At 46.8% G+C, this 16,255-nt stretch overlaps 1 protein-coding gene and 1 non-coding gene across 2 annotated transcripts in view; one reads left to right on the forward strand and one right to left on the reverse strand.

Annotated features, from left to right (window-relative positions):
- SLC24A3 (solute carrier family 24 member 3) overlaps positions 1-16,255 on the forward strand; it is a 473,993-nt gene that overhangs the window by 308,295 nt on the left and 149,443 nt on the right. The gene's annotated exons all lie outside the window — the stretch shown is intronic.
- On the reverse strand, positions 16,055-16,127 carry TRNAR-UCU (transfer RNA arginine (anticodon UCU)). The gene has a single exon. It is a non-coding gene; the product is annotated as a tRNA-Arg (tRNA).

Raw genomic sequence — 16,255 nt, forward strand, 5'->3', positions numbered from 1 at the left:
CAAATAAGTTAGTACTCTCCCATGCCCCTCCCCTGCTTCTTGTGGGATAACCCTGAAAAACAATGCTTGGTAAGAACGTGAAATGGTGAAGACCTGAAAGCTGGCTGGTATAAGAAACACCGTACATTTAGCTCACACATTCTGATTTAAAAGCAGTCTTTTACTCTCTTCTCCCTTTTGAGTGAACATATTTTGCTTAAACCTTCCTTTTAGACCAAACTCATGATGACTTGTGTGAAAGAGTTAATAATAGTAATAACGCTGACAATGGCAGTGCACTGGGAGACGTCTCTAGATGTTCAGACTGCCCTAATCCTTCTCCATCCCGACACATGTTTTATGCTCAGGGGGATAGGTCTCCTGCTCCACCCAACCATCTCCTTTCTTTCTTTCCCGCTTCCTTCCCCGCTTCCTTCCCAAGTCAACGTAAAGCTTTCATTCACAAGTATCACTGTTTACTTTGTGCTGTCCCTGGTTATGACAAATCCTGAAGGAAGACAGTTTGGAGGTGTAATGCAAGGATGCGGAAACCTCCCCCTCGCCCTTCCCCATTTGCCTGGAATCCCAGCATCCTCGCATCTCAGAACCAGTCTTAGGATGCGTGGTCTCATTCCTCATCAAAATCATTTCTTGGGAACTTGGTCATTATTTCCAGAATGTCCCCGTTAAAATATAAAATGCTCACCTGAAATATAAGAAACGTTAGCATCATTAAAATAAAAGGGGTGGGGGGGGACGTGCTTACCAGTTGGGACTTTAGCAAGCAGGCCTGTGGGATGGGAGCTGTGTCCAGCTGGTCTATCCAAGTTCCTCTTCTCCCACATCCTCCTGGTTTGCAAGTCATCAGCTGTAAGGGATGAGTCAACACGCATTGTGACACTCTTAGTAAGTGCAGGCAACCAGCCCTGCCAGGGGGTGGGGGCGGGGGCAGGAGAGTAGGGAGAGGACAAGGATAAAGCCTCCACTCCTGCCTCCAAGCGTTTACAGTCTGGCAAGGATCCAAACCAATGGCAACTCCAAATGAGACTCCAAGGGATCCCACCTGGCAAAACATTATCAAATCAACCAATTGGTTTGGGGGACCTGTAGCTGGGCTGGAAGGTGGAGTCAGAAGGGGAGAGATGGGGGCAGTGTTGAGAGACAACGCCCAGAGCAGGCACACCTGAGCTGGCTATTGAATGCTGAGGCCCAGGTGAAATTGCGCTCCTATCTATACAGAAACCCTGGAGCATGTGAAGTTGGCAGATGGTGCATGTGTCACTACCCCTGGAGGGGGCCCTGACAAGGAGAGGGAAAACTGGATGCTGGTGGATTTTTGCAGAGAAAGGGAGTTTTTTTTGAAGTGCTGGGTCAGAGAAAATGTTGAGACAGCTAGTGATGCCGGGCTGTCGTCGTGAGCCTCCGAAGGACCTGGCCCACAAAGTATTCATTCAGCAAGTCTTTATTGAGGTCCTATTATGTGCCAAGCAGGTGCTGGAGCTGGGGATGCAAAGGCAAGTAACAGAGAGGTGACCCGGAGGCTCCTGCAGGAGCCCTGGGGAGGGAGCCCTGGGTGGGATGGGAAGTCTTCAGAGGCCATAGAGGAAGCACTGAATCGTGTGTTCTGGGAAGAACCAGGCACCACGCTTTGTAGGTAGCTGACAACCAGTAAGTGTTGGTTAATTTGAAAAATAAACTAGGTTTCCAGGGACAGCTGGTTACCTAAGGGTAGTATCTGTGCAAAGAGGACGGCAAAGCTCTGAGCTTTAGAATCCAGTGTTGCCTCAGGTGCAATTCCTGGTGTAAACAGCAAGGTTTGCCTTTACATAGATTCCAGAATGTACTCACTGAAGTGAGCCGTGCCCTCTGCAAAACAGTGTCCTGGAGGCCACACATTCATTCCAGTGACCTGCCCTTATCCCAAGCGTTTTCAGAGCCCTTCCTTATCGGGGAAGAGTTTGGGGTGTAGGAGCCCCTGTAGAAAGTCAGGGTCCTTGCGTTACCTTCATTCTTTGTTTCCATCGCGAATATGGTTATGATGGTGAATATGATGGCCAGGAGCCTGGCCATCCACTGGGTTCACATATTTTACCTCCAGAGAGTTTGGACCACTTTCCAAAATCAAAACTACCTACTAAGGACCTCATCTACCACATCTGAAGTTGTCAGAAAGGACCAGCCACAGGCTGGGAAAGTGATTCCAAATGACAGTGGTGACATCTCAGGCTCCTCCCCCAAGGGGCGCTGAGAGCTGCCTGGTGTGCACCTGGCCCCGTAGAAACCCAGCCAGGTGAGACCACGCCCTGTCTTCCTGCGGAGCGGGGAAACTAGAACAGCCTGGAAGGTGGACAGTTCTCATTCCTTCTCTTCGTTCTGAGATTCTAGCCATCCAGGCAGGGCGCACAAGTAGCATCACCAGAGACCTCGAAAGAAAAAAAAAAGCATAAAAAGAGCACCTGAAATTCTAGCGCTTGTGCATAGATATGCAACCGAAAGTCTGCCCGAGCAGTGTCATTCTTGCCCCCAGAATGAAATTCTCCAAGGAGGAGGTGATGGGGGGTGGTTGGTAATCACCGCGCCTCCTCCGCCTGTCTGGGGGCATCTCCTAGCAAAGGACAATAGCAAAATGAAGAACTAGGTGAGCATCTGACAACCACAGCGCCAAACTCTGATAGTTTGGTGGAAATATATGCCCAAGGCCGAGGTGGCACAGTCGCCACTATGGACCTGGTACACATGTGGGACAGAAAGAAAGGGAACAGGCACGCACGCAGGTCATTTTGAGTGAAGCCACCTGCACTGTAGTAACCTGAACTCTGACCTCAGATCAGCTTCCCTGCAGGACACCTAGGGGAACAGGCAGGGGGATAGGAGCGGCAAGGAGGGATGCCGCTTCCTCCTGGCACTGGGTCTGAGGATAAAGGAGGAATAAGGCTGTGTATGTTCATCATGAACACAAGACCTAGCGGGAGCGAGCTCCCGTGGTGTTCAAGAGCCACACAGCTCCCTTGTTAGGCTCAGAGCGGTGACGGAGGTGTGGGGAATACGTATGGGGAACAGGAGAAGGGGCTCGTTCACTCGAGATGCTTACAAGTGCAGGTGGGAAGACCACACACTGCTGCACACGGTTAGTCAACCCTCGGGAGCAGGTCTGAGTTGGTGAGTAGCTCAGACAGGAAGGGGGACAAATGCAACCCTGGAAGGAAGGACTCCCAGCTTCCATACAGGTACCAGGTGCGCCTGAGCTCCGCATCAGAGCTGCTACCCTGGGGTCAGCTGGCCTCGCTCCCACCCTTGTTCAGAGCAGCTCCCTCTATGCAGACTGTGTTTAATTAAGACCAGATAAAAGGACTTCTCTTTTCCGACTCTTGCTCCCATGTGGAGTTGAAAGGAAGCAAACATCTAGGTCAGCCATACTCCCTGGCCCTTCCTGGGAAAGGAGGGATGTTATTACCGAGTCCCTCAGAGACAGGATTGGAGATGCAGAGTCTGGGCCCTGCTGCTTTGCCACCTCCCTCCCCCATCCCCCCGTGTATCCCAAGGCCACCTGCGCCCACTGAGGGACAACCTACAGCATGTCCACGGAGCAGGGATGAAGTGCAGTTTGGAGGCATGTACTTTTTCAGGTTCCTGGAAGAGACAGAGAACTGTTTAAGTTCCATTTTCCCTTTTACTGATACAAACTGATTGATTTGTAGGATGCTTCCATTTCCTTGGAAGTAAACACCATTCCTTAAAATCCTCCAAGCAGGTAGCTGGCCTGAGCCTTTCTGCCCTGGACCTTCCCCGGGATGTAGCTGGTGAGGAGCATTTTGTGACTGGTGCAGAATCAGCCACACCCTCCCCACACCCCTGAGCCTGTGGAGGAACGTGGGGCCAAGATGATCAGAGCTAAGAGGACTTTTCTGTGACGGCCAAAAATCAGGCCACAGTCTCTTGATGCCACATGATACCAAATCCTTTCATTCCTCCCCCTATTTTTGTTTTTTGGTTTTTTTAGAAATAGATTGTAAACCAAATCTCATCAATATATAAAACAGAGCTGCTTTCCAGAAGTTGCTGGAAGAACCAAAGCCCTGCTCCCCTACCCCATCACTCTTTATCCTCCAGCCCATTCCCGCCCCTGCCCCCCACAAGGCAGGAAACACCAAGAACTGGGAAGCATGGTCTCCCTTCATTTTCAGGAATGGCAGATGAATCATTTTGAAGGTCTCTTCCAGTCGGAGAGTCTCTTCTCTGTGGCGTAGTCACAAACACTCACTCTCAAGTTGTCTGCGCAGAGGAGTAAATCCAGGCCTTGCCTCCCAAACCTGGCCCCTTTATGGACTCTCCTTGCTCTGACATTGGAGCTGCCCTTCATGTAGTTGCAGAGCCTGGAAACCTGGTACCATCTGCCTTGCTGAATCCACTACCTGGCCTTCTCGGTCCTGGCTACTCAAAGTGCGGTCCATGGACCACCAGTATGGGTGTCATCTGGGTGGTGGATAGGATGCAGAATCTCTGCCCCCCCACGCCGCCCAGATCTACTGAATCGGAATCTACATTTTAGCAAGATCTTCTGGAAACTTCTATGCACATTACAGGGTGAGAAGCAAGTGGTACCCAGCTCTATTTACTTTCCATTTCTATTGCCCATTAACCCATGGGCTCTTGCCTCTGGATGGGACAGCTCTCTGGGGCCATTCACACTCCAGAGTCCTCCTCCAGATCAGGCTGAGGCTAGCATCCCCCCAGGTCCTTCCTTAACCACCCACCCTTTGCATCCCCGCCGTGTGCTCCCACAACTGTGACCTCCTTCTATTCCTTCAGTTGTCTATCCTCCCTCTTTGTAAGGTTAATTACTGTGTATCCCTAAGATCTCAGCTAAGGCATCACCTCCTCTCTGTAGCCTCATGTGACCCAGATCGGATCACATCTCCTGTCTGTGTGAGCTAAGAGCACTCTGGACCTTTCCTCTGATAGCAGTTATCAGAATGTGTAATTATACATCTATTTATGGGATGGTTTGATTAACATCTGTCTCCCTGCTGGTCTCAATTCTCCATGAAGGTAGGGACCGTGTCAGTTTCACTCGTCACTCTATCCCAGAGCCTGACTTCAGGCCTGACACATCATGGATGCCCCCCAGGCATTAAGCTGAGCCAAAGAAACCTGGTACAAAGGACTAGATGCTGTGTGATCTGTTATGTGAAGTTTGTAGAAAAGTCAAACTAAAGATATAGAAAGCAGAGCATTGGTTGCCTGCATATGGGGGTAGAAGTAAGGAGTGGCTACAAATGGACTTGGAGGAACTTTGGTGGGGGGGTGGAAGTGTTCTAAAACTGGACTGTGGTGATGGTTGCACAGTTGTATAAAATTTGACAAAAATCATCAAACTGTACAGTTACATGGGTGAGTTTTATGGTATGTAAATTACACCTCAGTAAAGCTGTTCGAAAATGAGTGAAATGAAATGAACCAGAATCTCACAGGTGACTACATCGACATGGCTGCTGTCATGTTCCCTCCCCACCCCCGTTCCAGTGCAGAGATGTGCTTGTTCCGCACGGCTGGGTGAATGACCAGGCCCAAATCAACTCCCTCCCCCACCCTCCCCTCACCGTGAGCCGAGCTCAGATGCAGGTGCTGAAACTGCAGTTCCTTTGATGGTGCCCCAGAGCCAGGGCAAGAGGAGATTCATGACTTCTAATAAACCTCAGCCCTCGTGGTAGCTCCATCCTCTCTCTAATTGGACAAATCTGCTTTGGGCACAGCCCAGAAATCAGGACATCATTGTAGCGATCGCTGCAGAGTTTAGCAAAATAACCAAGTATTGGGAGCTGCGGTACAGTCAAGGATTCCCCCTTCCCTCCCAGATCATCAAAAATGCCCAGCCACTTTTAGTCATACTAGAATTCTTCTGACTGCATTCTTTTTTTTTTTTTTCAATTTTTGAAGTATGGTTGTGTTTTTTTTTTTAACATCTTTATTGGAGTATAATTGCTTTACAATGGTGTGTTAGTTTCTGCTTTATAACAAAGTGAATCAGTTATACATATACATATGTTCCCATCTCTCTTTCCTCTTGCATCTCCCTCCCTCCCACCCACCCTATCCCACCCCTCTAGGTGGTCACAAACCACCGAGCTGATCTCCCTGTGCTATGCGGCTGCTTCCCACTAGCTATCTGTTTTACGTTTGGTAGTGTATATATGTCCACGCCACTCTCTCACTTTGTCACAGCTTACCCTGCCCCCTCCCCATATCCTCAAGTCCATTCTCTAGTAGGTCTGTGTCTTTATTCCCATCTTACCCCTAGGTTCTTCATGACCTTTTTTTTTTTTTTAGATTCCATATATATGTGTTAGCATATGGTATTTGTTTTTCTCTTTCTGACTTCCTTCACTCTGTATGACAGACTCTAGGTCCATCCACCTCACTACAGATATCTCAATATCGTTTCTTTTTATGGCTAAGTAATATTCCATTGTATATATGTGCCACATCTTCTTTATCCATTCATCCGATGATGGACACTTAGGTTGCTTCCATGTCCTGGCTATTGTAAATAGAGCTGCAATGAACATTTTGGTACATGACTCTTTTTGAATTATGGTTTTCTCAGGGTATATGCCCAGTACTGGGATTGCTGGGTCGTATGGTAGTTCTATTTTTAGTTTTTTAAGGAACCTCCATACTGTTCTCCATAGTGGCTGTATCAATTTACATTCCCACCAACAGTGCAAGATGGTTCCCTTTTCTCCACGCCCTCTCCAGCATTTATTGTTTCTAAATTTTTTGATAATGGCCATTCTGACCGGTGTGAGATGATATCTCATTGTAGTTTTGATTTGCATTTCTCTAATGATTAATGATGTTGAGCATTCTTTCATGTGTTTGTTGGCAATCTGTATATCTTCTTTGGAGAAATGTCTATTTAGGTCTTCTGCCCATTTTTGGATTGGGTTGTTTGTTTTTTTGTTATTGAGCTGCATGAGCTGCTTGTAAATCTTGGAGATTACTGCATTCTTTTCTCCTCTGATTTTGCATGGCTTTCTCAGTCATCCTGCAGATTAGTTCAAGCCCCGTACGTGGAAGAATGTGGCTCTAGCATGAAAGGTGTTGGCTTACAAGCCAGGCTGACATTCGGCCCTTCTCAGCAGCGCTGATCGGGCCATATCTATTCTGACATGCTGGTGTTTGTTCTTCCCTGGTGCTGCATAGTTAGAATGGCCCCTCTGCTTTCAAGGAACACGCTTGTCACAAATTAGAAGGCTTGGCCTGCAATGTAAGATATTTGTTTTCACATACACTGACACTATAAATAACGGCCTTGGAAAATCTGTGTCATTAATTAGAAGCTTTCTTTATCACTGATTTTCTAAAAATTTGACAAGGAGATGTTACATCGAGTCCACCTCTAAAGTAAATAGGCCAATGTGCCAGTTAGGGGAGGTTAATTACAGTGACAAATAGATCCTGTGTTAGTTTCCCATTGCTGTGTAATAAGTGGCCACAAACTTAGAAGCTTAAAACAGCACCTATTTATTTTCTCACCGTTTGTTGGTCAGATATCCAGGCACACTGTGACTGGGTTCTCTCCTCAGTGTCTCACAAGGCTAAAATCAAGCATCAGCCATCAACGGGGAATATCCTTAAGGCAGGTGCCTATCACTCTTCGAATCTCTTTCACCAGGGAGAGCTCACCTGTGTAGGTTAGCCCCACCAAGAATTATCTCCCTGTCTGAAAGTCACCTGCTTAGAGATCTTAATTATACTGGCAAATTCTGTCTTTAGCAGCAACTGTATTAGTGTTTGAATAACTGCGAGAAAGTGTATGTGTATCACCAGGGCCGTCAGAATTCTGCCTACCACAGACCCCTAAATGCATCGTGGCACAAACCGAACAAAAGACACCTCCTCCTCACACAACATTTCGAGGAGTGGGGTTAGCCCATTTCCAGGTCAGCCAAGGGCATGGACCCTTGGGGCCTCTGCCATCTTCTACGTGTGACTTCCAAGATCTTCCTGACCATGACAGCAGCCAGCAGAAGGGGTCGGACGTGGAGGAGCATGATATGAAAGGTCTTTATGGACCAGGCCTGAGAGTGGCGGCCCATCACTGCTGCCTGCTTAAATTTGATTGGCTGGAACTCAGTCACATGATGGCACCTCACTGCAAGGGATGCTGGGATGTGCTATCTTTAGCTGGGTACCACTTCCCAGTGGCATCTATACAGCCTGGTTAGGAGAGCACCCATTTTTGGTGGATAGCTAGACATTCCTCAGCTACAATTGCTCTTTGGGGAAACAGTATGGAATGAATCCATGCAAATGAAGGATATTGTCCTCCAAGGTTTAAAGTTGACATGAAAGAACCAATATCTCACTTTTGACCAAAAGACAGACACCATTTTTAAAGATATCAACATATATATTACTCCTAACTTAATTTCATTTGTATTTACTAGATTTCATCTCAAAAGCCTTTGATAGTTTGAAAAATCATATCCACTCCCAAATGATGAAGAGTTGAATGACTGAACTTTTTCTGAAGGATATGATACTCAAAATCTGAATTCCAAATATGTTTTGAAAGATAGAAAACTTGAGAAAAACGGTATCACCTCCCAAGGTGACTACTTTTAATTACGACATTAATTAGAAAATAAAAGTTCTCGATATTTTCTTTAAAAAATCTTGTGTTTGACTCATACCTAATCATTGTCAGTCCTTCATATTAGGAAAAATTTTGTTTGGGTGAAATAAATATAAAGGTTCTGAATTGCCAAGACAGCATTTACTAAATTTGGTCTACTCAAATTTCTGAAAGTTTACTTTCACCATGCTATTCTAGATACAACTCAAGAATTACAGCAATTTCCTTTTTTTTCCCACTCCGCTTTTCTACTTTACATACTTCCTTTGGTTCTTCAAAAGGCAACAGATAAAATAAATTTTAGAGGAAAAACATTTTTTCTAAGAATGTGCCGTTTGAGAACCCCCAGACAACGCCCGTGGTATCACTGACCTAATTTCTATTGTGTCCTGTAAGATTCAACACTTCTCACAAAGGAGTGAGGAAAAGGGAGACCCAGTGGGAGGATGGGGCTGGCAGTCGTTTTCAAAGACTTACCTTAGTTCATGCAATGAGGCAAATGAACAACTGGAAATTGAAAGAAGAATTCTACCTTCTTGACTTACGTGTAGCCACAAAATCACAATTAGAGAAGCTTGAGGTTTGGTGTGTTGTGTGTGTGTGTGCTCATGTGCACATGTCCGTGTGGACAAGAAAAGTGGAAATTCATTTCAACCTTTTATTTTGAACTTGAAGCCTAGCGGCATGATGTCGAAATGAAATTAGGTCTTTGCACAAGGAGATGTCACTCCGAGCCTTCTCTCTGTGTCTGCTAGACCTGTACATTGTACCTGCGTAGAATGGTAATCGCTAAGTCTGGCTGAGAGAGGAAGTGCCTTGAAAGTCATGAGCAGTTAAGGAACTGGACTGAAAAACTTAAAAAGAGGCAGTAATTCAGAGCAAATGAGGGTAAAGGTGAGCGTGGTAGGTACATTTGAACCAAGTTGTCAGTGAGGTCTGAGAGCAAATGAGAGTAGGGAGGGGACAGCAGAACAGGAGCCACGGCTCCGATGGGCTCTGCATCACTGGAGTTGTGTTCAGTTACAGGGGATAGAAAACTCAATGAAGCGTGGCTTAAACTCATAGGTGCCTATTTATCTCCAGGGAGGGATTTCCCAGGAGTCAGTTCAAGGGCTAGCGCCGTGCCTTTGCAGTGTCATTGATATGCCATCTTTCTGGCTGGCAAAGCTTCTCTTTGGTCCTCGTGGTTTCAAGATGGAGGCTCTATTCAGGGAAAAGACTGTTGGAGTCGGGATGTTAGAGGAATACACTGGGAAGGCGGAGGAAGTGATCAGGGTGGAAGGGATGGATTTGAGGTATTAATAATGACAAAGTCTACCATGGTGTGATTCCACAGGTGAGTATCTGAGGTAGGGTGGAAGATAAGACCCTTGGACGGGAAGAATTCAAGAAACGGAGAGTCAGGATGTTGAGAAGATCATCCACATCTATCGTATAATGAAATCTCCAAAAATTAAGACAGAAATGGTATTATTTTTTTAATTAACGATCACTCCCTCTTCCCCATCACACATCCATATGACCTTCCACTGCCCTCGGGATGGGCGTAGGAGAACAAATTCCTTGGTGCAGTTGCTATAACGCACCATGAGTCTCTTGTTTTTCTTCGTACTCTGCGTCCTCCTGGTCTCCTCTAGAGACCTCTAGAGACACACCACCCTGTGTTGGTGGGACAGGCGACCTTTAGCTTGGGAACACTCTGTTCCTATGGCTCCTGGGGACTAAAGGACCCCAACGAAGGCCATTCTCCTGCTGATCACCCACCCTGTGGGGCACACTCTCAACTTTTCTCCTAACGAATCCTAGGATCGCTTTCAAGAGACTACTTTATTACCTTCTTTCCTCCTTCCCTTCACTCCTTAGAGGACCAAACAGCCTGACCTCAGCTGCCTGATCCGCTCTTGGGGCTCAAAATATATCAAAATCTCAAAAGCCAAAACATAAAAAATAAAACAAAAACTAGAAAGATGATTTTGCTGACTGTGTAAGAAGCTACTCACTTCCTTGCTGCTGGCTCTTTTATTGGCTTGGAAACAATTTTCAATTTAGTTACCTCTCACCTAAAAGATTTCCATTGCCTTAGAGATTTATCTTGAGAAAAACTTCTTTCTTTCTTTGAATGTTTCATTGTTAGTACATTCTGGAAATAATCCTCTCCCCATAGGATACAAAATTGGGGCTCAGGCTTTAGCCAGGAATAGAAAAATTCCGCTAAGCCTCTCCCTTTAGCAGAGGAAAAAGCAGATAGGAGCAGCTCTCCTCCCACATCCCCAGATCTGCGCAGACAGCTTTGGTGTCTGCAAAGTAAAACTCAGCCCTGTCATGTTGCTGTCTCCACAGCTGCCTCCCAGCTGAGGGAAAGACCACCCAATACATCCTGCTGATGTGGACATTATTCCAACACCAAATTGTTGAGGTCTTTAGAGCATAGCTGCTCCTCCCGTGGCCATCTCCTTAGAAGTTTAGGAAAATAGAACAGGTCTCCCTACTTTCCCCCAGTTATGGCGTTTCTTTCCATTATTTTGTGCCCCAGTAGGATTCATTCCTTCACTGTTGACCAGCTGGATCTCTGGGCTCCAGCAAAGGGGCCTGATATAATTTCATTACGAAACAGCATCTGATTTCAGCTGATTCCATTCACTTCTGACCTGGAGGTTAAGCATTTCAAAAGATCTGGTTTTCTTCCTTCTGCCCCCTCTTGAAATTCCCTGTTTGGATTTGCTCGGCCACCTCCACTCTCCTGGGCTCATAACTCTCACTGTTGGGGAGGTTCCCTCCCGACTACCTTGGGTGTCGGTTTCTGTGAACAAGAAGGGACAAGATTGGGTGACAGCCTACACCTGTGTCATCTTGCATCATCAGAGGAAAGAAGGGGGACATACTTACCAGAGTCCATAAATGCATACTCAGTAGGACTTTGTCATGTCCATGTGGTGGGCAAGAGCCAAAGGGTACAGTTCTCAGAGCTTGCAGAGACCCCAGACCGGCTTGCCTCTCCCTCTCTCCCTTCCTTTTCTTTTAATGTCTAGAGAGTTGTTCTGCCACATCATATGCAATTTACAGCAGACGGGCAGCCTGTCCACCTGTGTGTGTGTAATTGTGCATACCTGTGTGTGTACACCTGTGTGTGACGGATGGCAGTGGTAGTGGGTATTGACAGAACGCTTAAAAGCTGTGGGGAGAAGGTATGCAGATTACAGATACTATAAGGTGACTGCATCGCAGGAAACTGAGGTGACTTTCACAGTGAGAGGGATACCCTCAGCTCAGAAGCTGTGAGCGCTCACTCATCAAAGGCTAGAACGGCCTCTCTGAAACACAGCTGTGTAAACTTCAACAGGCTGGAGTCCAGATGGGAATAATCCCTACCTCTTCCTCAGCCCCTCAGGATGTGTCTCTGACATTGTGGGCACTTGGTAAATATTTAATAACAGAATGCCTGACGAGGTGTGTAAAAGGACCGTGGATGAAACCATTTACGTGCAGTGATGCCATACATGGGCTGACTGTGGGATGGCCACCCCAAGCCTCTTAAATGATCTTATGCAAGTGAAGACGACACCCAGGACCAGGGGGGTGGGGCAGAGAGAGGGTGTGTGTTGAATGGGCAGGGCTGCCTTGGGATGTTTCCAGGAACGTACACCATGGAAATACAAAATATTGGGGTATAAAAGAGCGGGCGCATTCAGAGAGCCAGACAAGCCGGTGCCCCTTTGGGTGATGTCGTAGGGAACTTATGCAGGTGGCGGACCACCTGAGAACAGCCGGCAGTGTGGGAAAGCAAGGAAGATGATTCAGAAAAGGCAGACAGTGAATCCGAGGCGTTGATCACAAAGGCAGAGAAATGGGTCCAACGGCAACAATGCGATTTGAGAAGAAATAACCCAAAGATGGAAAACGGGGCATTCTTTGTGCATACCCAGCGTGGCTGCCACCAGCCACAGGTGTCTCTGGAGCCCTTGAAGGGTGGCGCGTCCCAGCTGAGGGGTGTGGTAAGTGTGGAACACACCAGATCACAAACCCCTAGTGTGGAAAAGGAGAATGTAAGATAGCACATTAATATGTTGATATCAATTGCATGTGATATAATTATGTGATTATCATATGGATATATTCAGTTTTTAAAAACATTAAATTAATTGCACTTGCTTATTTTTACTTGTTTTTTTTTATTGGAGTATAGATGACTTACAATGTTGTGTTAGTTTCTGCTGTACAGCACAGTGAATCAGTTATACATATATCCACTCTTTTTTACATTCTTTTCCCATAAAGGTCATTACAGAGTATTGAGTAAAGTTTCCTGTGCTATACAGTAGGTCCTTGTTAGTTATCTATTTTATATATAGTAGTGTGTTTATGTCAATCCCAGCCTCCTCATTTATCCCACCCCTCCTTTCCCGCTTGGTAACCATAAGTTTGCTTTCTACATCTGTGACTCTACTTCTGTTTTGTAAATAAGTTCATTTGTACCATTTTTTTTAGATTCCACATATAAGCAATATCATATTTTACTTTTTTTTAACTAAAAATATTACTTCAAAAGTAGAAATTCGTAAATTGTATGTGTAGCTCACGTTATATTTCTCTTTGCTAGCCCTACTGTAGATGCACTTGCAGCAAAGTTTAGGGAGAGGGGAAGAGGAAGGGTGGGGAGAGAGTGTCATGGGAGTAGCAGTCGTGCTGGGCTTGGGGTGAGCTTCCTGCTGTGGGCCGTTGGGCAAGCTACCTCATCTCGGTGAGCCTCAGTTTCTGCACCTGTAACACGGTGCCTGCTGACGACGTCAGTTTCATGGCGTTGCTGTTACACCTGAGTAGGAAACCGTGCAGAGCCTCTCACAGGACACCGTGCATAAAGCACGGGGTCCTCAAATAGCAGTTCCTATCCTCCGAGAGTAACGCATCAGAGCATCCAGAGGCAGCGAGGCGGAGCTGAGATAAAGGTTAGCAAACTCTGAACGTGTCTCGACTTTCTCCATGTCCTGGTTTTGCAGCAGACTGGGCAAGTGAAGAGAGGAAAGTCCGTTGGAGAAACCAAACGGAGGCGAGGAAGGACTTCCGCCAGCCCACGATGACAAAGCCAGTCTACCTGGTTTGGCAGGAGCAGGGGATGGCAACACAGAAAGGGTCCTGAGAGTTAGCAGGAGAGCTCAGAAGGGCCCTGTCCAGTATTGCTAAAGGCTGCTCTCTCATGTACTTGGATTAAGCAGATACTTTTGCTTCTGTTAGGTAAAGCAGTGTGGTTTTCTAGTTCTGTGCAATTTTGGAAAACTTCTTTGAGTTAGACACAGCCTTGGCAGACTCCGGCATTAATAAACACCCCAAACAGCTGTTAGCATCCCCGAAAAAGACAGCAAAACCTGTGCTTATTGTTCAGCTCAAAGACCCACAAGGAGGAGAGGAACCCATGTACTTGCTGCTAATAAATAAGAGACATCACCTCTCAGAGAATGTCCCGCGATCCTGGTGGGGCTCGGCGGCAGCAAAGGTGAATTCTTTCGGAGGCCCCTGGTGGTGATTGGACACTTCCTAACTAAAGGAAACTGAAGCCAAAGAACACTGATGGATGAGAAATCCATCATCCAATTCCGACCTGTCAGATTCACAGTTCAAGAATGGTCAATATGTCTTCTTTCATTAGTCTCAATGAGGGGAAAGGAAAATAGATGCCTGGCTAGCTTAGGACAGCAGATAATCACCAAATTACTCCAGGCGGTGTCCCGAAAACCACTGGTCTGGAAAGAGTTCACGAGACCTGCTTCTCTTTGTAAATTGTATGTGTAGGTCACGTTATATTTCTTTTTGCTAGCGCTACTCTAGATGCACTTGCAGCAAAGTTTAGGGAGAGGGGAAGAGGAAGGGTGGGGAGAGAGTGTCATGGGAGTAGCGGTCACGCTGGGCTTGGGGTGAGCTTCCTGCTGTGGGCCGTTGGGCAAGCTACCTCCTCTCGGTGAGCCTCGATTTCTCATGCAGTGGCGCCCACGACTTGGTCCATCCCCCTAGGAGCATCCAGGCCCTGTTCAGTGGAACTCAGTTTCTTATTTATGAAATGAAGATCATCAGCGCATCAGAGGACCTCCTCAAACCAGTTCTCTTATCTTACGGGGAAAAGAAGGCCCCAAACGTCATTCTGGAAATGACTGGAGGGCATTGTGAATTGCCCTGAGCTTTCAGGGACCCCTCTCCTCTGGGTAGCAAATATACCACACCGATGGTTTCATCCAGCCAAGCCGAGGAGATGCCGACCACCTGAAAGATGCACAAAAAGACATACCACGAGCATTGAAAATGGCCCACTACTCATATTCTTCACTGTGCGCCTTAGGCATAAAGGAAATTCCAAAATACAACTCCTTTCTCACTGGCAGTATGTTCTCGTGGGGAAATTGGTCTCGGTGTTAATAATCAGTTTGTCTTATTAAATTGTCCTCTTCCCTGCCCCATCACCCAAATGGGCAGAGAATTCCAAGTCAGCTGAATAATTTCACCATTGAGTGAAGCCATTTAATAAGTGTGGGCTTTCTTCTGGCAAACCCTAAATAATCTTGTCACATTGAGAAGGAGGCAGTGTTTTTAGCCAGAGTGTAAAAATGTTGCTTTAGTAGGCAATGTGTTGAAAGGAAGGAAGAAAGGGAGGCAGGGACGAAAGAAGGGAGGGAGGAAAGACAGTTTCAGCTTGGCAGCTCAGACAACTCAGATGTAACTCACTTCCCCCACAGGTCTGTGACACCTGGTTGGGACACTTTTCCCCAAGACTCCCAAGTGGTTAGGTTCATGCCATTCTTCCTCTGTGTTGCATTTTCTCTCTTAAGGCACAGACAGGCCTGTGCTACATCCTTACTGACCTCAAAACCCAAAATTATAGAAAAGGAGTCTAAATAGAAAACACTGCATGTGAATATTCCCCACACTTCTCCAAACCCAGTTTTTCAAAGTCTTCCCTTCACTCCCAGTGGCCTGAGATGTAGGGCCTTCTCCACAGTCTGATTGGTTTTTCGGCCTCTGCCACGTGCTGCCAACGAGATGCTCAGGCCTCTGGGCTTGTCCAGAGCCCCGGCCCTTTGGGGTCTGCAGGCAGCATGTTCTTCTTTGGCACAGTGTCCTCGTGGGGCTCGGGTCCCTGGGTGATTCCTAACTATGCAGCTCACACACTCGTGAGGGCAAACTGTGGTTCTTTTCTCCCTATGTCTTCTTTGCTCTCCTGGGATGGTGACAACGTGACTTTTCTATGGCTTTTATCAGCCAGATAAAGAGGACTCTTCCACCTCCAAACACTCGTGAGATCCTCTTTCCCAGTCAACAATATGCTGAGTCCTGCCCCCTTCGCCAGCCACATCTGTCCCATGGTGTGCTGGCAATGGCTCCACCTGGCTCACAAGAGCCAACCATGCACGTCTCTTTTTTTTTTTTTTTTTTTTTGGCCACGTGGGATCTTAGTTCCCTGACCAGGGATCGAACCTGTGCCCCCTGCAGTAGAAGCACAGAGTCCTAACCACTGGACCGCCAGGGAATTCCCCCATGCACATCTTTTCCCGACTTTGCCATCACGGAGGTGGCCTAACATTGGCCATGGGGGTGGTATTTATACCATGGAAATCGGCAAATGCTGCGTATCAGGACTTCCCCTGCACCCAGAGT

Source organism: Balaenoptera acutorostrata, chromosome 15, assembly GCF_949987535.1.
Source record: "Balaenoptera acutorostrata chromosome 15, mBalAcu1.1, whole genome shotgun sequence".
Taxonomy (NCBI): domain Eukaryota; kingdom Metazoa; phylum Chordata; class Mammalia; order Artiodactyla; family Balaenopteridae; genus Balaenoptera; species Balaenoptera acutorostrata.